The 23,856-nt window shown below is 48.8% G+C and overlaps 1 long non-coding RNA gene across 1 annotated transcript; it reads right to left on the reverse strand.

The window, feature by feature from the left end:
* Window positions 1-331: 331 nt before the first annotated feature.
* LOC105985795 lies at window positions 332-23,701 on the reverse strand. Its single transcript, XR_001175073.1, has 3 exons — window positions 23,612-23,701; window positions 4,695-4,700; window positions 332-342 (listed from the first exon to the last, which is right to left on the reverse strand). It is a non-coding gene; the product is annotated as an uncharacterized LOC105985795 (long non-coding RNA).
* Between the last annotated feature and the right edge of the window lie 155 nt (window positions 23,702-23,856).

Below are 23,856 nucleotides of genomic sequence, written 5' to 3' on the forward strand. Positions count from 1 at the left end.
CTTGGCTGATTTCCCATGTGACCTGAGTCACCAGTTTGAGCCTCAATTTCTCCCTGGTTACAAGAGGGTGGGGGGCGCAGGATCAGCTTTTTGTGGTTGTTGGGAGGTTGAAGAGGAAAGATGACTTGCCAGAGTTGGCTTTGCTTTCGGAGGGGCAGAGCTGGGAGACTAAACCAGGGCTGTTTAGACCTAAGCCCGGCCTTCTCACTGTTTGCTGGGATCTGGGGTTCCTGGGTGGTGGCACAGAGGATCACAATAGCGAACTCAGTGTCCACCCCAGCCTCCTGGAGGCCTCCTGGCCAGGATGTGGTGGGTGCCTAGCACTCCTTGCCCTGGTGAGGGCTCAAGACCCATCAGCATGACTTTTCCCAGGAGAATCTGTTCTGACTCTGTAGTGGTGATGGAGAAACACACCCCTTAAAGATATCTGATGTCTTTAAAGAAGTCACTGTCAGTTTCCTTTCAGACCAAGCAGATGGAGAACATAAGGAGAAGAGGAGACGGGATTTAATGAATGATCCTTGGAGTGCCGGATGCTTTGTAAATGAGCTCTTTCCCTTTTCTCTCCCGACAAGCAGTACAAGATGTTGGGCTCTTCAACTGATTCTGGGTAAAGAAACCGAGGTGCAAAAAAAGTTAAACAAGTAAGTTAGAGCAGGGGAAGGACAATGTCAATCCTGGGCTCTCAGGTGCTCAGCCTTGCCCACAATACAAGGCCAAACAGGAAAGCAATCATGGGCTTTATCTGCTCGGCAATCTGCAGCCGTTCCTGAATCTGTTGGGGGCTCAGGTTCATCATGTAATTTCTCTCTCTCTCTCTCTCTCTCTCTCTCTGTCTCTCTCTCTCTCTCTCTCTCTCTCTCCAGTATCTTCCACGTTATTCTTCTCTTCAGCCTGGAGTATAGCAGAGCAAAACAGGAGCTTGCTTCCCCTCACCTGCTCTGGTCCTTACCTCCTGGCCCCTTGTTACTGCCTCAGCCAGGCATCTGTCCCCATTAGACCCTGTCCAGCAGAGACCAGCCAACCAGTGGCCTCCTGGTTGGTGGTTTCCATAGCAACTCGGGAACTCCTACCTTCAGCATCACTCATTCACTCAACAAACGAAACCAGGACCAGATGTGCCAGGTACGAGTCTAGGTACTGGAGATAAAGCAATGAGCAAAAACAACAACAACAAAAAACCTCCCTGCTCTCAGGTTGCTCATACGGTTCACATCCAAGTGGGATGGTGGCTGTAAAGAAGTCTAAGGTAAGGAGTCAGTGATCAAGAGGAGAAGTGAGAGAGGGGAGAGATTAGCATTGAGAAAAGGGGGTAGGGTGGGACAGCCACCTCTGCACTATTTGCTACGGGAGGCCATCTTCCTTGTCCTTCCAGCTCTTTCTGCTCACCTGATTTCCTTGGCTCCTGGACCATTTCTTGGTCTTAGGGGATCCCTGACCTTGTTCATCTTTCCTCCTGTAGGTGTTGACTGTCCCTTGGCTGTTGATGGCCCTGCCCTTCCAATTCAGTAAGAATACTTACATTCCCTGAATGTAAGCATTGAGATCCCCATTGCTGCTCCTGACCTCCACGTGTGGTGATTCATCTGTCTTTGTCCCTTCAAGCACACCTCGGCCTCCATCCACAGTAGAGTGGAATTTGAATCTGGTCTTCAGGATGTAGAACCTCCTTGTCCTGTAGCTTTGTGGACAATTCAGCCTTCAGCTTTTTTTTTTTTCCTTATATCAGAGGCCCTGGGTAAAATATCTGCGCCACCTGGCACCATGCTCCTGAATTTGTGGGAATACCCTTCTGTGTGCTGAAGGATGTCCAGGTGTCTTCCTTGTCTACCCAGCAGCACCCTCTCTGTAAGCCCCAAACACATACGTCAGTATTTCCCTTTCACAGCTCAGGAACTATAGATCAAGTGCGGCCCTCCTGTCTTGTTGGATTTGAGAGATCTGGTACTTGGGGCGTTGGGGAGGGGTTGAGACAATTTTAGCAGCTACTTGCCAAAGAAACAAGCAGTTCCCTGAAGGGTGAAGTAGAGCTCACTGCGCCAAAAAAGCCGGGATTCTCAACTCATCCTCCAAAGGAGAGGAATTAGGTGCACACATAGACAATCCTGTGGGAGTGCTGGACTGCACAGGTCAGACTGAGCAGACTGAAGTTCTTATTGGCCCAGGGGACTAGAGAGAGCCTGCCTCCCAATCAATCCTATTGGGGGAGGAGGTGAGCTGACCCCCACTAACATTCATCCATTCTCCTGTTAAGACCACTGGCTGCCTATTGGAGCAGCATGAGGAACGAAAACAGAACCCCAAGCAAAACATTCCACTGCAAGCTGTGGAGGGAAAGAAAATATGCCATAGCAATGCATATTAAGTATATCTGACACTGTGTGCAATATATTTTCAATGCCAGGCAACTTGTTAGCTTCCTAATATGTATATTCTGGGATGTTTGCAAATATGTTACAACTGCTCTCAGCAAACAGCTCGGCAGGCATGCTGGAGAAGTTCCCCGGTTAAAAGCTGATGCTGCTTCTGGCTTTTCAAATCCAGCACCTTGGGTGGGTGGGTGGGTGGCTACTAGAGCAGCTCATTTCATTATCAGCCTTTCTTTATCACAGAGTGACAGTCAATAGATGGACAGACATGCCTGCTCAGTTTTGACCTATGCAGTCCTCTCCGCTCAGGCTGTCTGTCATAAGATCCTGCAGTATTGGGGGCCCATCCTATGGCAAAGAGAATTGAGGTCCCCGGAGGAGAGGCTCTGGCTGAGGCCACTGGTGCAGGAGATGGCAGAGGTAGGGTCTGGTTTGTATTCTGTATGTTCTGATGGGCAGTCAAGAGTTCAGGGAAGAGGCTGCACCCATCACTCCCCCTACTCTCCCTACCCATCCTCAACCAACCAGACCAGAAATCTGAGAAGGAAGGAAGAGAAGCACCCTTTTCTCAGGCCCCAGGGTGGGCAAAAGCCTCTGTCTTGGTCTCTGTTCTCCCCTGAGCTCACCACATTACAGAGAAATGGGTGCAGGCATTGCCCATCAGCCACAAGTAAGCTGTGATAAGGGTTCGAAGTCCAGTACTACCAAGGCCACCTAGAGATGCCCCAATTTGGCCTAAGGAACAGAGCCTGGGGACTCACCCCAATCAAAGGAAATCCCCAGCCGGCCCTGGCTTTATAATCTGACTGCAGATCTTGACTGGGTAACAGGCCGGGTCATTTTAATTTTCCAGAAGCTTTGGACTTTCCTTTGGATTCTTAATCAGATAAGGGGATCTGTGTGTGTGTGTGTGTGTGTGTGTGTGTGTGTGTGTGTATGTGAGACTCATAGTGGTATCTGAGCTCCTTTCCTCTCTTCCCATCTCCTTTCCTCTTCTCTCTTCCCCCCTCCCTTCCTCTCATCTCCTCTCCACTTCTTTCTTCTCTCTCTCACCCCTTGCCCCCCATAATCACTTCCCATCTCTTCCAGAATGTTTAGTGGCGTGTAGACCTGAGGATGGAAGGGTTTCGTCGGGAAGCAGGGCCGGCCTGTGTCTCCTCTTCCTGTTGCTTTGCAAATGCTTTTGCATTGGAGACAGAGCATTTTGGGGGAGGGAAGGGACCATCCCCCCACCCCTCTGGTAAAGATATTTTTGCCAAACACATAACACCATAGCTCAGGGCTGCCTGCGCTCAAGGAGCAGCATGGAGCTGAGGGGAATGAGTGCCTGGAGAATTAGAGGAGGAGGAATGGCGGGGGGCTGGTGACAGTGCCAGGGGAGAAAGCCTAACCGAGCATCTCCATCAGCTTATGCCCTAATACTTGCTAGAAAGCTCTTGTCTTGCCTTGCAGCCTGTCTCCCTGAGGAAGCTCAGTTGGGCTGGAGCCAGCCATCTGTTGTCTGGAGCCCCCAGCCCCCTCTTGCCTCTGATGGCTACTGGCCCCCCTGATAGTGGGCATTCTTCTCGAGCAGGGGCCTGGCCCTTGAGATGAAGGTTCAGCTGGTAGTGGCGGAAGGGGAAACAAGGGTTAATCTTTGTTGTATCCTATTCTTGTGCCCCATTCATCTGGGCACCACTGTGCCTGGCAGGGTGCTTTACAGACGGCAGGTACTTTATAAATGTTTGTGGTTCCAAACAGAAATTAAAGGCTGGACCGGTCACCTGAGGCTTTCCAGCCCTGAGAACCCTGGGTCTGATGATGTGTGCTGATGTGATCACAGCATGGGGCACTAGGAAGAAGAATAAATCAGAAGTGAGGTGGACAGTCTATGCTGATCGGCTCCTGTCCCAGGTCTTCTGAAGAGAGCCACTCTCTACGGAGAATCATTCTGTCTCATCACTTACAAGTGAAATCGTGGGGTCCCAGGATGGCTTGGCCCAGGACCTTAAGTCAGTCTGAAGCCAGTTAGAAAGCCACCTCAGAGGTATAGTGAGGGGATGTAAATCTCAGTTGCCTTCAACAGCGTGTAATGGCCAGAGAGTGAAGACCATTGGCATGGCATCAAAGCTGGGTCAGCCATCCTTGGAACTTTGGACCTGACAGGAAGTGTTGTGTTGTAAAGATTTCAGTTAAAGCAATCCCAGCCTTTATAATTGTAAGCTTGTCCATTAGCTCATTCATTCATTCATTCATTCATCCACCCAGTGACCATTTCATGAGCGAACACTGGACATGGTCCAGACGATCTTTGCAGAAGAGCATCTGAATCTTGCTGCCTCAGACCTGGCTCTGGCTGGAAGTCTTTGCTCTTTGAGCATTTTGTCAGCCCTCTGGGGTAATGTTCCTGGTTCTCACAGCTCCTGGGAGATCCACACCTGAGCCCCTGTGCTCAGCACATCTCACCTGGCCTGGCTTCACAGATGGAGCTCGGGTTCACTGCCCAGTGTGAAATGCATGCTAGGTGCACCGTACGAGTGTGTATACCCTCCCCAATAGGCAGAGATGCTGGGAGTGTGCCTCTGGCTTGCCGATCTACCTGTCCATGGGTGGTCTGGAACTCTGCACTTCTTTCTGTGGCTTCAGCCATGTCCAGCACAGGACCAACTGTCTTCAGTGAAGGGACAGGTGTGAGAACTCAGCTCAGTTTCTGGCTCAGTTCTGACAGCTGTTGACTTGGTTCCTGGCAGCTGGGTCATCAAGGGCCTGCCCAGGGTCTCTGGGAGGCCAGTTTCTCTGGGGAGAAGAGTCTTTCCAGGAAGAGGTTCTGTCCTCACTGCTATCTCCCCATGTTATGTTGTCATATTGCCCTGTGTTCACTTGCTCTGCCCTCATCCCCCTCCCCTACTGGCTTCTGGATCTCCCCCTATGGAGGCCCCATGCCAACTGCTTCTCTGATTGCAGCCTTCAGGTCTGACTCACGACACTGACCCAGAACCATCTGGGTAAAGCCAAGTCCACAGGAATCAATCTGCATGCTTGTCAGTGATTCCGTTTTCTTCCTTCCCTCCCTCTACCCTCCCTCCCTCCCTCCTTCTTACTTTCTCCCTCCCTCCCTTCCTTTCTCCCTCCCTCACCACCCCACCCCCCTCCTCTTCTTTGGAGCTAATGCTGGAGCTTTAACTCAGGGCCTGTGCTCTGTCTCTTAGGTTTTTTTTTGTTTTTGTTTTGACGGTCATGGAGCCTAAACTCTGGGCCTGGGCACTGTCCCTCAGCTCTTCAGCTCAAGGCTAATGCTCTACCATTTGAGCCACAGTGCCACTTCCGGACTTTTCTGCTTATGTGGTGCTGAGGAATCGAACCCAGGGCCTCATGCATGCAAGGCAAGCACTCTACCACTGAGCCACCTTCCCAGCCCCCTGTCTCTTAGTTTTATTACTCAAGGCTTGTACTCTTATCACGTAAGCTATACCTCCACTTCCTATTTTTTGGTGGCTAATTTGAGATAAGAAGCTCATTGATATTCCTGCCCAGGCTGACTTTCGACTTCAGTTCTCTGATCTCAGCTTCCTGAGTAGCTAGGTTTATAGGCGTGAGCCACTCATGGCTTGTCTGCAATTCTAAATTTTGATGAAAGTGGACAGGGAGGAACGGATGAATGCCTAGGAGCCCAGGAAATACCTTCCTAACCTGTAAACTGAGGCTGAGAGTGCAGGGCCGCCCCTGGGGATGGTTCCACGCAGGCTGATCTCCCTGATAACAGGCTGGGGTGGGGAGTTGGACTTGGGAGGCTCGGAGCTGCTTGTCCAGGGCCCTGGGCAGAGGTGCCACAGGAGCAATAGGCATTCCTGGTCCCAGTAGCATAGCCTTTCCCCAGCCTCCCTCCTACCCTGCCCCATACTTGCTCTGCTCCCATTATCAGTGGGTGAAGTAGAAAACTACCTGAGTCTTAGGGGGTGTCTTTGCGCCTTTCTCTGGCTGCTCACGGACCCTGCAGCTGTCCCTGGCCATATGTGGCTGCCTGACCCTCTGAGATAGGAGTGGATGAGGGTGTGGTGATGGGCCAGGGGAAAGGGTGCGGGGCTCAATTCTACTTCCCACAGGGCATGGCAGTTGGCATCAGGATGAAGGTAAGAGAAACAGTCATTGATTTGGAGGTAGAACCTGGTGTGGAATCACAGCTCCTGTGTATTGAGCTCCTCCTGTGAGTCAGGCAGTTTGCAAGTTGCTGTAGACACATTATCTCACGTAATCATCTCACCAATCCCTGAAAGTAGGTGGGGAAGCACTGCTGTGTTCTCCCTTCCCTGAAGCTCAGAGAAGTTCAGCTACTGCTCACAGCCACACAACTAGGTGAGGTAAAGGCTGGGATGTAAACTAGGATGTTCTGATTTCTAGGTTTTTGGCCCTTGTCCGAGGCTTCATGATGGGGTAGAAGGGCTATTAACCTCTTAGCTCAGAGCCTCACACTTGACTCCACCCTGGACAGTTAAGAACAACAGGACAGTGGGAAGGCCTTTGCAGATGATCTTGGTACAGATGATCATGAACCCACTGGAGTTTCCAAGAGCTCAAGAGAGGATCAATGGAATGGAGCACAGAAGCAGCCTGAGGCTGCGTGGTCCCGCAGAGAGCCAAGGGCCTGGCATGGGCTCAGGGCTGGCTACAGGAAGGTGCTTATGGATGCAGCACTCTGCTCATAGTGGCTGCTCAGTTAGTATCTGATCAACAGCCTACAGGCTTCCTGTGAAAGTTGTATTGCTCTGACACCTCTTGCATAAATAGGGAACCAATGTACCTCTTTTGAGCGTCAACTCTGCAGTGAGTACTGGCGAGTCTTTGGGCTGTCCCCCAACCTCCTGGGGGAACAACACAGTGGAAGGAAGCCCCATTCCCCATTTCCTGCAGATGCACAGGGTCCTGTCCTCTAGTATTCTTGCAGAGCCCCTGCCCTAAAGTGCATTCTGAATTCTACTTTCTACTTTCCTTTCGTAGTGTTCCCTGCTCCTTTCCTGCTGGGATGTGTTTCATTCTCTTGTGGCCACATCCATGTTTGAAAGTGGTGGTGACTAGTTGGGCAGATGGCTCTTGCCTCTAGCCTCCAAGGCCTCCATAGTTACTGGGTGGAGACCTTGAGCTCTATGGAGAGCTACGGAGACCTTAAGTCCCGACTTCCGTTTTGCTGACTAAGCTGTGTGAGTTCCATCAAGCTCGGCTCTAGCTGGAATCTGATTGCCAAAGGAGAGTCAGAAAGGACTCAGTGACCCAGCCCCACTCAGTCCCCAGCTCCTTTCTAACCAAGCCGTCTGTCTTCTCTATCCCTGGCTGTGAATCACCTGGAATGGGTGATTCCTGGCTATTTCCCATGCTGTGTCTCTGTGACACTGGATAGGTTCTTCACCTCCCTAAACCTCCATCCATGAAGGAATAACACTTTTGTGGGCTGTTGGGGGAATTAAATGAGATAATGTGTGCGAGCAAGGCAAGCACTCATCCAGCCACCAGCACAGTGTGGGTAGGGGGAAGATCCTAGGCTGCTTGGCCATCCTCCCCCTCCTCCCCACCCCTGCTGCTCATGTTCCTCACTGCCTTGGGATTTAGAATCTCTTACAAGCAATGCCACTGACCCAGCACTTGGGCAAAGCCTGCAGGGATTTGGGAAGTCACAGGGGTCAGGGCCAGGACAGGAGCTGTGGCTCTGTGTTTTCGGGATGATTGTTTCAGAGACCTGGGCTGGGTCCCCAGCTTTGATAGGAATTCTCTGAGTGACTGAGCTCAGTGTTTGCCCCTTTGAGCCATGATTTTCTCTTCTGTGGAAAGAGTTGGGATTCATGACTCTTAGTCACTTTTTATTTTCCAAACTATGGCTTGAATTCAGACTCCACCCCCCCCAAGGCTAGCACTTTACCACTTGAACTATAACTCCACCTCTGGCTTTTGGGGAGTTCATTGGAGAGAAAGGTTTCCCAGACTTTCCTGCCTGGGCTGGCTTCCCACCATGGTCCTTAGAGCTCAGCCTCCTGAGTATCTAGGTTACAGCCCTGAGCCACTGGTACTTGACTCCTAGCCTCTCTGGACTCCATGTCTATATTTCTGAACTTCTGCAAGTCTTGGTAGAGACAGCTGCCTGGGTTCACTACCAATCACAGACCTTTTCCTTCTCCTGCGCCCCCTCCACCTAGTCCTGACTGCAGTCGGGGAACTTCTTTACCATCCTAGAAAGGGTAGCAGGGCCCTGCCTTGTCTCCCTGCACACTCTCTTCTTCCTTCTTCTCTTCCATCCTTTGCCCACTGTTGGGTCAGCCCTGGTTGAGGTGCTGCCACACAGATGGACAGAGTTTACCATTTCGAGGTGCTTGCTCTGGGGCAGACAGTGCCCATGAAGACATCCACAGCATGCCTGGGAGGTGGGTGATGTTCTAGATCCACAAAGGAAGCAAGGACACATAAGGGAGAAGGGACAGGGGAGGCCAAGAATCTGTATCGAACAGGCAGTAGAAGTGGATCTCGAAAAGCCCTGTGGACAAGAGAGGGAGCAGATGTGTGGAGCATGAACGCTGGCACGTGCAAAGGCATGGAGGCCTGAAGGCCCAGAAGGTGTAGGGCCCATGTGGAGTGGAAGGCCTAGGCTCTTGTGGGGACCATGTGCAGCACAAGGGTCAAAAGGGGTATTGGGCTGATTGGGAGGGCAAAGTGTTCCTCACCTGTTCTACACAGACCCTCTGTCTATGAATGATGCTTACAGTGGTCACTCGCTCTCTCAATGCCCACTCTAATTCAGAGGCCATTCTGCATCCTTTTGTCCTCTCCAGCCTCTGTGAGGGGCACATTCTCAGCACCCCATTCTCCTGATGAGGAAACCAAGGCACAGAGAAGCCGAGTTACTAGCTTGCAAGAGTCAAAGATTGAAATCCAGGTAGTCTGGCTGAATGCCAGTGCTCCCAGCCACCATGGGGGTGGGGTGCAGGCTCAGAGGTAACCCTCTGTTCTGAGATGAAGGTCTCCCTCCAGGTCCTCTCTCTGACTGATTGGATCATCCTCTCCTCTCACCCATGCTCTCAGACAGACAGTCAGGGACAGCAGCCAGGAGCCAGATTTTTGGGGTGGGGTAGGGGCATCTGGGCTCGGATCTGAACATCTGCCTCCACTTTGATCCGATTACACCCATCCTCTCTCCACTGGCAGGAGGCTGCACCTGTTTCCCACCATCTTAATTAAGCTGCATTTTGGTTTTTATTAACTTCATGCCAGGGTGGGAAGAAGTGTCCCATGTACAAATGAGGACTGTCAGGGGAGAGGTGGGAGCTGACACTGAGAAAGGGGTAGCCCCGACCAACGCCTCCAACTCCCATACCTCCAAGCCCCCCTCACTGCCCAACAAGCCCGGCCTGCAAGGGCCCCCCTTCCACAATCTGTCACTTACCTGTTCCACTGCCTTCCACCGTGCCTCCCAGCTCAGACTCTTAATATTTTAGAGCCTCAGTTTCCTCATCTGTAAGGTGTGGTTCAAAGTACTTGCTGGAAGGAATTCATGGGTGACAAATGATATTCTATGAGGCCTTGAATCTGAGGTCATTACATTCTCCATGCTTTCTAGCTCTCCTGGCTCCATTCTATGCTCTGGCTTTGATGCTCTTGTCTTTGCAGAGTCTGTCTGGATTTATCAACAGAATGGGACTTCCTTGAACTTACAGTGTGTGTGTGTGCATGTGTGTGTGTGTGTGTGTGTGTGCGTGTGCGCGCACGCATGTGTGAATACAGGGCTTGAACTCTGGGCGCTGTCTCTTATGTTTTTGTTTTTGTTTTCCTCATGTCTGGCCTTGGCTGGCTCCCTCCAGCCTTGGGACAGGTATAGGGAGGGAGAAAACACCTGGGTTGGGATGCTAGGAAGAATGGCCAGGCAGGAGACAGGGTTTTTCTCCTCCCTCCACAGGTTGCATTTACTTTCCTAACAGTTCAGTGAGCTGAAAGCAAATTCTAAGACCTACCCTGGCAGAAGCTGCAGCCACTACTGTGTTCCGGGCTCCACCCATCAGTCAACCATCAACATGGTAGCCTGGGATGGCAGTGCAGGCCTAGGGCTGAGTGAGGGCATAGGCACTGCTAAGAGGAATTGCTGCTACCAGATCTGGCAGCCAGCTTGGATGGGGCATGGTAGGAGCTGAGCAGGAGGCACACCACACACACCTACCTGTCTGGGAAATGGGGGCACCTGATTTCAAATCCCAGCTTGCCAGTCTCCCCCTGGGAGACTTGGACCAAGTTCTCCCAGCTCTGGGCCTCATTGACAGAATAGGTACAGTCGCTTGCCTGCGTTACAAGGCTCTAGGAAGGATTTTTTTTTTCATAGAAGATCAGCATGAGCCAGGTGCTTGTGATCCTAGCTATTTAGGAGATTGAGGCAGGAGAATCTTGAATCAAGGTCCTATACAGCAAGACCTTGTTTCAAAACAACAACAACAAAAAAACAAACAAACAAAATTGAAATTTTGAACACCATTCTAAATGTGACTATGATTACTGATTGCTCTAGATACCATGCCCCCAACCAAAATTAGTATTTGCTCTTTGTAATTGGCTTATTTCACTAGCAATGTTTCCAAAGGTATTGGCCCAGAGACAGGCCTGTCTTCCTCTTATGTGAATAGATAGCCCAGCCAGGCAAGAAATGGATGTTTGGGTGGGGGGGAATCTCAAGGCCCAGATCTGATACCTTAGAAGATGGCTTGGGAAGGTCTCGTTGAGCCTCTGGTAATCTTGCCCCTTCCCGGAGATGGGGACAGAGTAGAACAGCCAGTAGCAGAGTCCTGAAGGTCACACAAGCCTGTGTGCTGTGGGTCTCCAGGGCTCCAGGACCTTTTCTTTCTTTGTCAGTCATGGAGCTTGAATCCAGGGCCTGGATTCTGTCCCTGAGCTCTTTTACTAAAGGCTAGCATTCTACCACTCGGACCCACAGCTCTACTTCTGGTATTCCAGTGGCTAATTGGAGATGAGAGTCTGAGGGACTTTCCTGCCCAGGCTGGCTTTGAACTGCAATCCTCACATCTTACTCTCCTGAGTAGGGTCTGAGGATTCTACTCCCCTGAATAGGTAGGATTACAGACATGAGCCACCAGTACCAGGCAAAGAGGACCCTTTCCATCCTGACTTTAGTTCAGGAGGCAGAATCCTTTCTCCTTGGTCTGCAGAGCCCCTACAGGCCAAAGGATACAGGGATACAGCACTACCAGGAGCCCAGCATGCTCTGCTTTCTCCTGTCCTTGGGTCCTGGAGGAGGCAAATACCCTCTGGGAGCCCTGTAGCTTTGCTCTCTGACCTCTGGAGGAAGTCTCAGTCATAAGACAATCCCCTGTGTTGGAGAAACCAGTAGTCCTAACCAGAAGTCTTAACAGCTTCCCAAACTCCAGGATCCTTTGATTCACAGGCAGGTCAGTGGAGGCCCTGGGATCCCAGACCCCTGCTAAGAGAGTGGATGAGTACATGAGCATCCATGCTGCTACTTTCCTCCCTCCTCACCATGCTTGGGAGGGGTGGTTACCTCAGCCCTGCAGATCCCATGCCATTTGCTTTTAAGAAACTCCCCAGAGTCAACATTCTGGGGACCCCAGGGAACAGCTGTCTTCAGGCTCTGGAAGAGGCCCCGTGCCCTGGAAGAGGTCAGCTGTTGCCACCTGAAAGCCCATTAAGGTTGCATGAGGTTTAAAATGTGAGTGAGACCCAAAGGCGGCTGGGTCTATAATAAACCTCTCCATTTAGCTGCTCCTTCCGCCCTCACTGGCCGGTGTGGTGGAGACATTAGGTGGTAGCTAATATCACTTATTTATTACAGAGCACTCAGGCAGCTGCTCTGGGTTTCTGCCTAGAGTGGCCTCCTCCCTCTCCCCCTGTCCCCAAGCTTAAGCCACACCTCCCTGCTTTGTCCTCTTCTGCCATGCCCTGTTGAACTGCCCAGGGGTGGAGTTCAGGGGGCAGGTCCCAAATGGCCACACAGGGACTCGGATTGGAATGTCATTCTTATATCAAGGTTCCAGGAAGGGGAGTAAACCTGGAAGACAGGGGAAGAATGGGCAGAGCTAGGGAGGATGGGCATTAGCTGTCCCTATCTTTCTTTCTTTCTTTTTTTCTCTCTCGCCCTTCCTTCCTTCTTTCCTTCCCTTCTTCCTTCCCTTTTTTCCTTCCTTCCTTCCTTCCTTCCTTCCCTTCTTCCTTCCCTTCTTTTTTCCTTCCTTCCTTCCTTCCTTCCTTCCTTCCTTCCTTCCTTCCTTCCTTTCTCTCTCTCTCTCTTTTTTTTTTCTTTCTTTCTCCTTATGTCCAGTCCTGGGCTATGCCAGAATTAGAGGACTCGGGTCATGGTGAAGTAATCATTACCCAGCCATCTGGAGCAGTGGGGCCTTTAGCTACCCTAGCTCGTGGTTTCCATTTTCTAGTTGAGAACACCGGGAGGTTAAGTGCTGTTCCCCAGGGCTCACTCAGGGCTTAGATGATGCTTGAACTCAGCTCAGAGCCCAGCCTTCCCTGAGTGGGTCCCACGTGATCAGCCACATGTACTCTGAGCAGATCAGGTGGTTCTGGCCTGGCTCAGGTACCCTATCTTTCCTGACAGTCTCTCAGTAGGGGTTTGGTTTTGTGCCTTAAATCCATTTCCATTTGTCCTAGGGGCTCTGGCCAGCATCTGGCCACCCCCAGCTTCCCTGGCTCTCCTGGGCAGTGGTGACATTAGACTTGTCCTGTCACCCCCCTCATCCACTACCCCCCTATCCTCCCCACCTCTGGGATGCAGCAGCAGCTGCCTGGCTAAATAATTCATGGGGCCTTGTTTACTCTTCCCTGCCTGGCTGATAGTGGTTCTCAGATTCCACCAGAGTCCCTTCTAGGTCCGGCTGCACTGGCCTCTACCCCAGTCCCCTAGTTTGGCCACCACAAAGCTGCTGCAGAAGTTGAGCTCTGCACTGGCCATGAATCATTCAGGCCCCCTTTTGGCTGCAGCAAGGGTGTATATTAGGGCAGGAAGGACAGGACAGTCTGAGCCATGGGGTCTGTCCCATGTGGGGTCCACACAGAGGAAGCTCATAAGAGATGAATTCTCTGTATCTCCATCTGAGCTGAAAGCCATAATGTGTTGCAATTAGTCTTCTGTCCATCATGAGCTCTGGGGACTGGAGTATGACATCCTCAAATTTGGTTCCGGCTACATGTTGATCAGCAGGCAGGTCTACCTCAACCAGCAAGGCTACCAGAGTCCTGGCGGAGTCCTCTCGGGTAGTTCCACATTGGGAATCTCTTCCTCTGCAACATGGGGGAGGGGATCAGAATGGCGACCACCTCTCAAGTGTGCTTTGCATGCATAGGAAGCAAACCTGTACAGCCACCCAGCTGGAAGGTACTGAGTGCTCTCATGCATAGCATTCTGTGGGCTTGGTTCACTTGGCCACCTCTCCATTGTCCTGGGAGCTTCTCAAAGGAAAGGTGTAAGCTTGTACTTTCCCTGGTCTCTCTAGAAACTAGCTGGTTAGTTGGGTACTCTGCCCGTGGGTGCTTGGTAAATCCTGGTGGAGTGAATGAATGAGTGAATGAGGAGTTGCTCTTCAGAGAGGCACCAGGATGATTTGCAAGGTAGTGAGTCAACCCCTTCTTACAGGGAGTGTCTGGTGCACCACGATTCATCAGACATGCCTCCGATAGCTGGCATACTCTCCATAGCCTCTTCCTTGCTCATTAAGCTGCCCTGGGGCTCGGCTTCCAAGAATAAATATGGCTTGTAGGGGGGAGTGGGGAATCCTAGACGACAAAGTTGGCACTGATGACAACACATGCCACAGTGATGATAAAGAGGCCAACTCTGTCCAGGTGAGGTGGGAAAAACAGCAGAAACAGCTGGTTCTCTAGTCTAGTCTACCAGATATTGAGCTTCTCAAGCAAAGAGAAGGGTGGTCCTTTCTTCTGTATTCCTAGCACCTGGCACATAGTAAGTCTACCATCGAAGTGTATTAAACAAGTGGCCATACTTTGTCCTTGGATAATCAGGCAGTCTCAGGATCTAACCCCTTTCCAATCTAGCTTACCAACTTCTCAATCTCCTGAGCCTGCTTCTGCAGCCCTTGTCTCTTAGACTCTGCCTCCGTTTCTCCAGTCATAAAAAAATGGGTCAAATGAGTTGCCTTCCTTCCTCTGGAACCTTCTCCAACTAGCAAATTCTAGCATCAGTGCTATCAGAGGGCAGATGGGGACTGGAGAAAGAGCTGGAGGAGGGGGCTGCCTGACTGGACTGGATCCCTGCTCCCCCTGGGGCTTCTGGGATCCAGTCAAAGGGTACCATGTCCAGGCTGCTGAATGCTGATAAGTTATTTTGATATTTCTGTTGCTTTCAGGAAGACAGCTTCCAAGATTCAAGACCAGGTGGTTCTGGTCTTTTTTTGGAGGTGCTAATTAATAATTTAACTTCATATAATGATAATTTTATCTTGTTGCAGTTTGTGGATTTATGATTACCTCATCCATCCAGCGCCTGGTGCTTGCTCTGCACAGAACGAGGCTCCTACTGCCTGCTGATTGTGCTGCTGAGAGAATTTCCCCCACGGGACAGGGGCGTGGAAAGTCTCCACTTAAACACACTGGTTGGTGCAATCCTGGTCTGTGGTTGGCTGGCTGCCTGGAATCTCTGAAGGGTTCGTATGTCAGGGAACAGGCCAGAGCCAGTAACCTTTCAACTCTGGACATGGCGGTGTCTGTGAAGACCGGCGGCATGGGGAAGCCCGGTGTCACTAACTTTCACAGGGGGCAAAGTCTCAGGACTGTGTCACAGCTGGCTCAGTCTCTCTTCATAGGGAACTGGGGCGAAACACAGGGAGGGACTAATGTAGCCAGTTGAGGAGCCCTTATTTCTCCCGCTCCTAACTGAGTCACACTGTCTTCAAGGTAGAAGACTGACCCTTCATGCTCATCCCTGGCAAAGAGACCAAGCACACGGTAGGAGGTGGTCTTTGTGCCAAGGGATGGCCCAGAGGCAGCTCCGTGCCTGCCTCTCCTGCCAGCACTGAGACACTAAGTACAAAGGGGAGTGGGGTGGGACGGTGGGACTGGATGTTCACATTGCCACCTCATGGTCCCTTTATCAGCAGTGGTGACATGGGTGTCTCTCTTGTGCAGAAATGGGTGTCATCTAGTTAGAATCAGCTGACTGGAAAAGGCAGCCCAGCTAGAACCAGAGGCAAAAGGAGCAGCCGAATTTTGCTGATGAGATGGGCCAAGACATTTCAGACAGAGAATCAAAGAGCAGTGCTGGTGAGCTGGAGGAGGGACTGGAGGAGGGATCTGGAGGAGGGATCTGGAGGAGGGACTAAAGGAGGGGTCTGGAGGAGGGGCCTGGAGGGGGTCTGGAGGAAGGGTCTTGGGGGAGGGTGTGGAAGAGGGTCTGGGGGAGGGTCTGGGAGAGGGGCTGTCTTGATACTATCTCCAGCCTCTGAAGGATTTGAAGCAGAGGCAGAACTGACCCTTTAGAGGAGACCCTTTGTCACCTGGCCTTCCATTTGGCCTCTCCTTAGGAGATGTCCTTTGGGGAGGGTGTGTGGGAAGGGTCTGTACTCAGGCTGTATGGGGAGTTTCTGTGGGCTTCTCTGACTTCCAGGCTCCTCCTCTGGGCTCACTTGGACTCTCCCTCCATGCTCTCTCCACCCCTCTGTCCAACAGGACCCTCAGTTGATGCTAATGAGATGCTAATGTTGAAGACCAGATTGGCTGTGGCATCTGAGCATCTTGGGACCCTCTTGACAGCTTGAGAAACCCCGCGGCCACACTGGGCAGCTCGTGCTCTAAGCCCGATGCTCCTGCAGCAATTGTGCCTGTCACTTCTCATTAGGGCTGATGCCCACGGTACCTGCCAGGGGGTTATGGGGCAGAACTGGCTGCATTATCTCCCAGGGCCCCAGGGAGGCTGGTGCCTGGTCTAGCAGGGACCTGGGGACCTGGAAGACTCAGGTGACAGCAGGACCAGGTGTTGTCCATTCTGGATCCCTTTGGCCATCTTGGAACGTGATATCTGTCATGCTCAGAGCAACATGGTGACCTTCATTTGATTCACCTCAGGGCCAGTGACAGTTTTTCTTCACATGTCCCAATTGTGGCACAAACTTTCACCCCTTGGATGCTTAGAATTCAAGATCCTTAGGGGCTAGGGGTGTGGCTCCAATGGTACAGTGCTTGCCTAGCACACTTGAGGCCCTGAATTCAATCCCTAGTACCACAAGGTAAAATAAAGCATAGCAAAGAACCAAACAGAAAAACCTTAGGTCAGAATGGAACAGTTTATAATGATCAGCAAATGCAGAGGGCTTAAAAAATCATCCCTTTAAAAATTTATTAGCATACAGTGGTTGTACAAGAGGGTTCTCGTGGTGACATTTGAATGTAAGCATTGCAATTTCCTTTGCTTTAAAAATTATCCAAATAAGACATGTACAAAGCCAAACATTCTTTTTAATGTCAGATAACTTGTAATAAAAATGCATGCTCCCCCCTCCCTCACTTTTTCTGTTCTCTTCTCAGGACAACACATTTTAAACTCTTTCAGCTGCTCTTCTTTGGCTGTTCATCTTTCTCATTCTAAATAATATATGTGTGCGGCTATCTCTTGCTTTATCAGTTTTAAACACTATCAACTTCCTGCTGTGGTGGATGAAGATCTTTTACTATGTTTTCTACTCCCCTCCTATCCCCTCCATCCTATTTAGAAAGTGGAAATGTGTCTCTCTTACAGTCAAGCAATGGGAGGTTTCTCTTATACATCATTTTCCCCCTCTGAGGTTGCAGGAACAGCCAGAGGTTAGGAAAAATCCATCTGTATCCTCAGTTCTTGACTCTCTTTCTAGTTCAGTGTGTGTGTGTGTGTGTGTGTGTGTGTGTGTGTGTGTGTGTGTGTGTGTGACTTGAATAGTCTCTGTGGAGAAAATCATCAAGAACCCAAGCTGCTCTCCCATCTCTTCTTTCCCTAGCACAGAGACTGTGCAGTTCATGTTGGGTAAATACACAAGGAAGGGCTTCCTCCTTTTCAGAATATAGAGAGTGAGAACAAAGCTTTTATCCCCCATGGTAGCATCTAACATTAATCACCTTGATGACTATATCCAGAGGCAATTTCATTTTTAATTGCATCATTTTCTTAACTCTTCCAAATGTTGCATTAGTTCTCCTCTACCATTAAGTATTAGTTATTTCTTCCCTATAAGCATGGTCTTTTTTATATATGTTTTTAATTGTAAAAATACTGTACTGAGGGGTTATAGTTGCATAAGGTAATGAGTACTTTTCCTATGGAGCATTGTTACTCCTCCTTTTTTTCCCCCCTACTATCCCTTCCTTCCCCACCTCCCCAACTCCTCCCTCCCCCCCCAAGTTCATTTTCAACATAGTGTCTTGTACATCTCATTGTTACAATGGGTCAACCTGTAGCCTTGTTTCAGCATTTTATTTCCCTTCCCCTCCCCAAATTAGAAAAATGTATATACAAGATTTAGGACACCAGAATCAAATACAGTGAAAACAGGGGTTATACCATAGGGGAAGCACGTACAAAAACAAAAAACAAAAAAATCACATAGTACATTAAAAATACACTAAAAACAATAGCAAGAAAGAAAACCCATTTATGTCCCTATCTTGGGGTTCATTTCACTTAACTTCATCTTATATGGTCATATGTACATAGCTTTTGACCTTTTCTGCTTGTCCTAGACATATACTAGTTATTGCAAATAAGGGAAACTATGGGAGCTATGTTTCTTTGGGCCTGGATAAGCATGGTCTTATACCATCAGGGTACACGTCAATCATTTCGCTTTCCCTGAATTCGTTACCTCCTGAAGCTTTGAGTTTCTTGTTTCAAGCTGGCCTGTTGCTCTCCATAACTCCTGAAAACTTTTGTCCTGAGCATTTCCCCCGCCAGTGCCTTAGGATGAACCCTCTGTTATCTGGACTCTACTTTCTTGATTTGCTTCTTATTTTTGCCAGAGCATATCCTGTGGTAGAATACCAAGCAATGGCATTTGCAGAGTAAGATTTCTCAATTCCTTACATGTCTTAAAAAATACTAATATTCTCAACATAGGTCTCAATATCAATCTAGGTTTACAATGCTGTATTGAGACAACTCTCCTTTTAGTTTAAAAGGCATTGCTTCATTTTATCTGGTTTCCACGGTGGCACGTGAGAAGTCTTACAACCACGTTCCTTTGTATGAAATCTGTTCCCCCCTGCCATGGCCTGCACCCCACCCCTCAGAAGCTTTCGAGATCATTTCCTTGTCCATATGTTCTAAAATTTTACAAGAGGATGTCTGAGAACAGATCTATCCCATCCTTTAACACCAGGTGACCCAAAGCAAATACAACATCAGAGCAAGGGGCCTTTTTAGTGGGGAGGAGGGAGCTGCAATAACTATTTAGTGAAAGAGTTGGCTAGTGGGCTGAGTCAAAATTCAGGGAATGAGTTCAGTCTACCTCCATTCCTGTATGATTTTTCTTCGTGTATGTTTTTCATCGTTTGTGGGTTTTTTTAATCCCTTATTTTTTCAGGTCTTTACCACTTGATCTACTTTCCAGATTTCCTTGATTCTATTTTATAAAATTGGTTGTGGATGCTATTTCCTATTTTGTTTTCAGTTTTCTAAAGACCTTTCTTATTCTCTATTTTTTCATAGTACCCTATATCTATATTATGCATGCAATATATTTTCTACATCACTTAGAATATTTGTTAGCATTTTTCTGTCTTTTTAAAATTATTATTTCTATTCCCTCCTCCCTTTCAGGATCTTCCTTCTGCTTGTGTTGTCCTGGGCCTCTGTCTTGCTGGTACTGTACATAGCCTTAGAGGTTTCAAGGGTGTACCTAGAGGCAGACTATTTGGGTCCATAGCTTCAGTCCATGGCTTAGTAATAGTATGATTGCCTCTCTCCCCCACGGTACTCATCTGTCAATTGGAGACAGAAATGTAACCTACTTCATGGAATTGTTGAAATTAGGTGGGAAAAAAAATCCCATGTGAACAACACCTGGAAGTGCCCTGAACACATAGAGCAAAGACTTGGCTGTGCGTTTGCCATCAGAATCTCATTAAAACTGACTGGAGGTTTCCTGTTCCATGGAGAAGTGTGGTGGTAGTGGTGGTGGGGTGGTAGGGGAAGATGGGTTTCAGAGTGGAGCATTGGGTAGGGAGTTTGAAGCTCTTCCCTCCTAGCCAGCCCCCACCTCATATGATTGGCAGTAGGGAGTTCAGACTTCTGCAGGCCTAAGGCTCCCATTTGCTTCTGCCCAGATATCCACTTAGCTCCTGACCCTGATCCGGAAGTGATGAACATCTCTTGTGCCAAGCACTTTCACAACGAAAGCCTTTGTTAATGGGGTTGCTGTCATTGGAGTGGGAATGGGGATTCTTATTTTTTTCTAATTTATTGTTATTGTAGAAGTGTTCTACAGTGGGGTTACCTTTACATACGTCAGGTGATGAGTACATTTCCTTTCATACAATGTCATCCGTTCCCTCCTTCTCTCCCATTCCCTCCCTCCCATCTCCACCTATGAGTTGCATAGTTCACTTTCCTCAATGTCCAGTGTGCACCACGGCTGCACTTTTTCACCCCCTTTCCTTTGATTCTGTGCCCTCCCTACACCCTGCCACAGATGAGCACGTGAATACACCATGATGTATAAGGTAAAGAATACAGAGTCCTTTGCAGTTAGTTTCGGTATGTATATTATTTTACATGCATATGAAGAGGTGCTTGCGTATTGCACCTTTGTGATTTTCTCTTGACTACTCTTTTGTTCTCATCGTATGTGGAGTATCTAGAATTCAGTGTAATTTATCATATCTTTAAGGGGTTCTTTATCTCAAAATCAGAGCTATTTCAGTTGCAGACATTCTGGATCAAGGAGCGGGGGCTTTTCCTGTAGCGAGGTATAAAAGCAAAGAAAGCTGGTCTTTCCATGTTGGAAGAACCACCCCCAACGTAGCTTCCGCTACCAGCAGCCTCCCTCTGGGCTCACAAGAACTCCATTTGGAAATCAAGAGGTAAACACATTGCTGCCTTTACTTTCCAGATGGTGAAGCTCAGGTGGAGAGAAAGCAAGTGTCTAGAATTTGGCCTCTGAGCCCTGACTCAGCTCATCTTTCCAGGCCATGTAGTTTCTGAGTGGAGGGTGTGGTGGCTGAGCTCCATTCCTGTTCTCTGGAAGTTAGAGATGAAGTATGAACTTCTTACCCTCCCCCCACCGCCCCCGCCCTCAGACTCCTCCTGGGTTCTGGGTCTACTTTCTCTGATTCCATCCTGACATTCTATTTTCATCCTGCCTCCTCTGGGGATAATAACAAGGGGCATATAATTGCTACCTGCTGGGAAAAGTAGCTCTACCTTCTATTTGTCCTCAAATGTTCTCTTCCGATCATTTGGCCCCTTACCACCTCTGTGACCTAACTCCCCTCACCCCCATTTGGGACTGTCAGTATCCCGCACTCCTATGATTTTAAAAACCTCCCCGGCCATGAACTCTAATGGATGGTCCATTGTGTTATTCCCCTCCCCCACCCTGCACCTCTACCTCTCTCTCCAGGGCAAAATTCTATCTTCTTTCCAGGTAGAGCACAAAAAAGCCACCTTTTTGGTAAAGTCTTCTCTTTAATAAGTTAACTTGATAGAGCCCTTGAGCTTCATTTACTGGTCTGTGGAATGGGCAACAAGGGGCCTAGAGTTACTGGGCTTTGGGGAAGAAGAAATATGCTAATATAGGAGCTGGCAACGTGCTGGGCACACAATGGCTCAATACGTGTTAGCTGTTATTACTGTGTGTGCATTTATTGGAAAATGACCCATTCTGTCTTTTGGTATATGTCTAATTTCTCCACTAGATGGTTGGGTCTCAGCCCTGACTGAACATTAGCATCACCAGAGGAGCTTTAAAACTCATGACTGGCTGAATCCCATTCCAGAACCACTGACTATAAATCTCAGGGGGTGGGGGTAGGAAACCAAGCATACACATGTTCAAGCATCCGGCTGGATGCTGCTGACTCATGCCTGTAATTCTAGATACCAAGGAGGTGGAGATCTGAGTATTGTGGTTGAAAGCCAGCCCAGGCAGAAAAATCTATAAGAAGTATCTCCAATGACTAGCAAAAAGCTGACAGTGGAGGAATAACGCAGGTGGAAGAGCACAAGCCTTGGGCAAAACAAACAAACAAAACAAAACTAAGAGTAAGAGGCTCTGAATTTAAGCCTCAGTATCTGCTCCACCCCCATCTTTCTAGGCACCCTGGGTTCTAGGCTGCCCAATAAATAACCAAAGTTGAAATCACTGAGTTGGACTGTGAGCTGCCTGAGCACTAAGATTGTATGCTATCGATGTTGATCCCTAGTGTCTCCTAACTACTGAATGATGGAATGAGAGACATTCCATTTAGGTGGAATAAAATGGAATAAAATGTTTTTGTGGGTGCACATTAATGTTCATCAAGCCCACATCTGGCTGGACACACATCTGGCCCAGCACACCCAGGACTGGGGTGGGGAGGGTCCCATTTATGTTTATCTAGCCGAGAGCTTACAAAGTGCTCCACCAATGAGCGTAAGTCTTACTTCCTTACTCGTGGCCAGAGACACTGTGACCACCCAAAGCCTCCAGACGATGGCAGGCAAGTCATTCATGGGCCTGTGTCTCTGTACATTGGTCTCCTGTTCAGTCACCCTCTTTGGAGTAAGGCTCAGACACACTTTGAATGGCTTCTGGGAGTGAGGGTATGCAGAGGGGAAGCAAAGGATAAGAGGGAGCCCCCACTGAAGAGGTTGGCTCTAGACGCCCCTTCCTCTTGGGATAATGTGAGATGGGGGAAGCAGCTTCAGGTGGAAACTCTGTATATATACAAGTGCGTGCAGGTGTGCTGTGTGTGCTGAGACTTTGGAGTCTGTGTCTGGGGAGTCCTCCAATCCCAGGCTGGCAATCCAAGGACCCAGTAGCTGTCCCTCCCTGGTAAGGGGAATGGAGAAGGGGAGGAGGCATACGCTCCTTCACTCCTAGCCCACCCCCTCTCAGACCAGTAACCCCTGACTCCCCTCCCCTTGGCCTGCTGTCCCCATGCTAGTGGCTTGCTGCCAGAGGAGAGGGAGCAGGCCGCCGGTGGAGGAGGCTGCCTCCATCACTGCCTTTTGCCTGCTGTGCCTACCCGTCTGCCAGGCTCTTGTCTGCAGGAAATTTCCCTGGGCACCTTTACTCCCAACTGTGTGCTAATTGCTTAGTCTCCAACCTCCCCATCTACCTCCAAACTGAGGAACTATCCCAGTACGAACTGTAGGAGAGAAAGGAAGCCGGGGGCTAGGGAGCAGATGAGGGCAGGCCACCCCATAGAGGACACATAGCATGAGCTACTGAAATTCTCAAATATCAACTTCCTTGCTCCTTCTCTTCCTCCATGCCTGTATTTAAATGCAGAGAGGACTTGAGGCAGATTACATCTTAACTGTCTCCATTTGTCAAAGGTTGGTTCCCTACCATAGCACTGTTAGAAGAGGAAGCCTCGTGGGAGGTTTTTAGGTCATTGGGGGTGTGCTCTTGGATGGGGGTTATGGGATCTCAGAGTCATCGTTTGTGTCCTGGCCATGCGGTGAATGGTTTTCTCTACCACTGGCTCCTTGTCATTACACATTGACACTGCCCATCCTCTGACATCTATAAGTAATGGGCTTGCCCAGGTATGAACCAAATCCTCCAAAACTCTGAGCAAGAACAAACTGTTTAGAAGCCAATTGTCTTTGTGTGTGTGCAAATGTCTGTATATGGATTCTTTTATATGAGATCAGAGATTCACATCCTTTGTTTATTCAATAAAGGTGACATATAGGGAATACATTAAAAGCCACATATCATAAATAATTTGCACAACATAATGTACCTTTAAATATAATATACTTTTAAATATTCATAAATAAATATATGAACTGTATGCAATTCAGAAATAGAAATAACTTACTTTTAAATAATTTTCAGAAAAAAGAAAAAGTCCTTTTATTAATAGGTTGACTGTATTATGAATATTATATTCAAGGTTAATAAGCAATGAGTATAAATAAAATTTCATACATACATCATCAAAAAAGGGAAAGATTCAACCTTGTAGTCACATACAATACAATTTCCTTCCTTTGTAAATAGTGAATGATGCTTCATTGGATGTAGATACTACATTTTGTTTATGCATGCATCCACTTACAGCATCTTTACATTTTTAAAGGCTGTCAAGTTAACCTATAATAGAAAACAGCCCTTCAAATCTTCAAATCTTTCTCTGCTTTACTCTCTCTCCTTCCCTAAATCTCTACTTCCTTTTCTTACAAAAAACAAGAAATTATGACTATGATATCTGTGCAATTAGTAAATATTTCAAAAATGTCCACTAAAATACACTTAATCCTCTTTTGTTACTTTTTCAAACAAGTCAATCTGGTTCCTGAGATGAATATGTACAG

Source organism: Dipodomys ordii, unplaced genomic scaffold (genome assembly GCF_000151885.1).
Source record: "Dipodomys ordii isolate 6190 unplaced genomic scaffold, Dord_2.0 Scaffold31, whole genome shotgun sequence".
NCBI lineage: Eukaryota > Metazoa > Chordata > Mammalia > Rodentia > Heteromyidae > Dipodomys > Dipodomys ordii.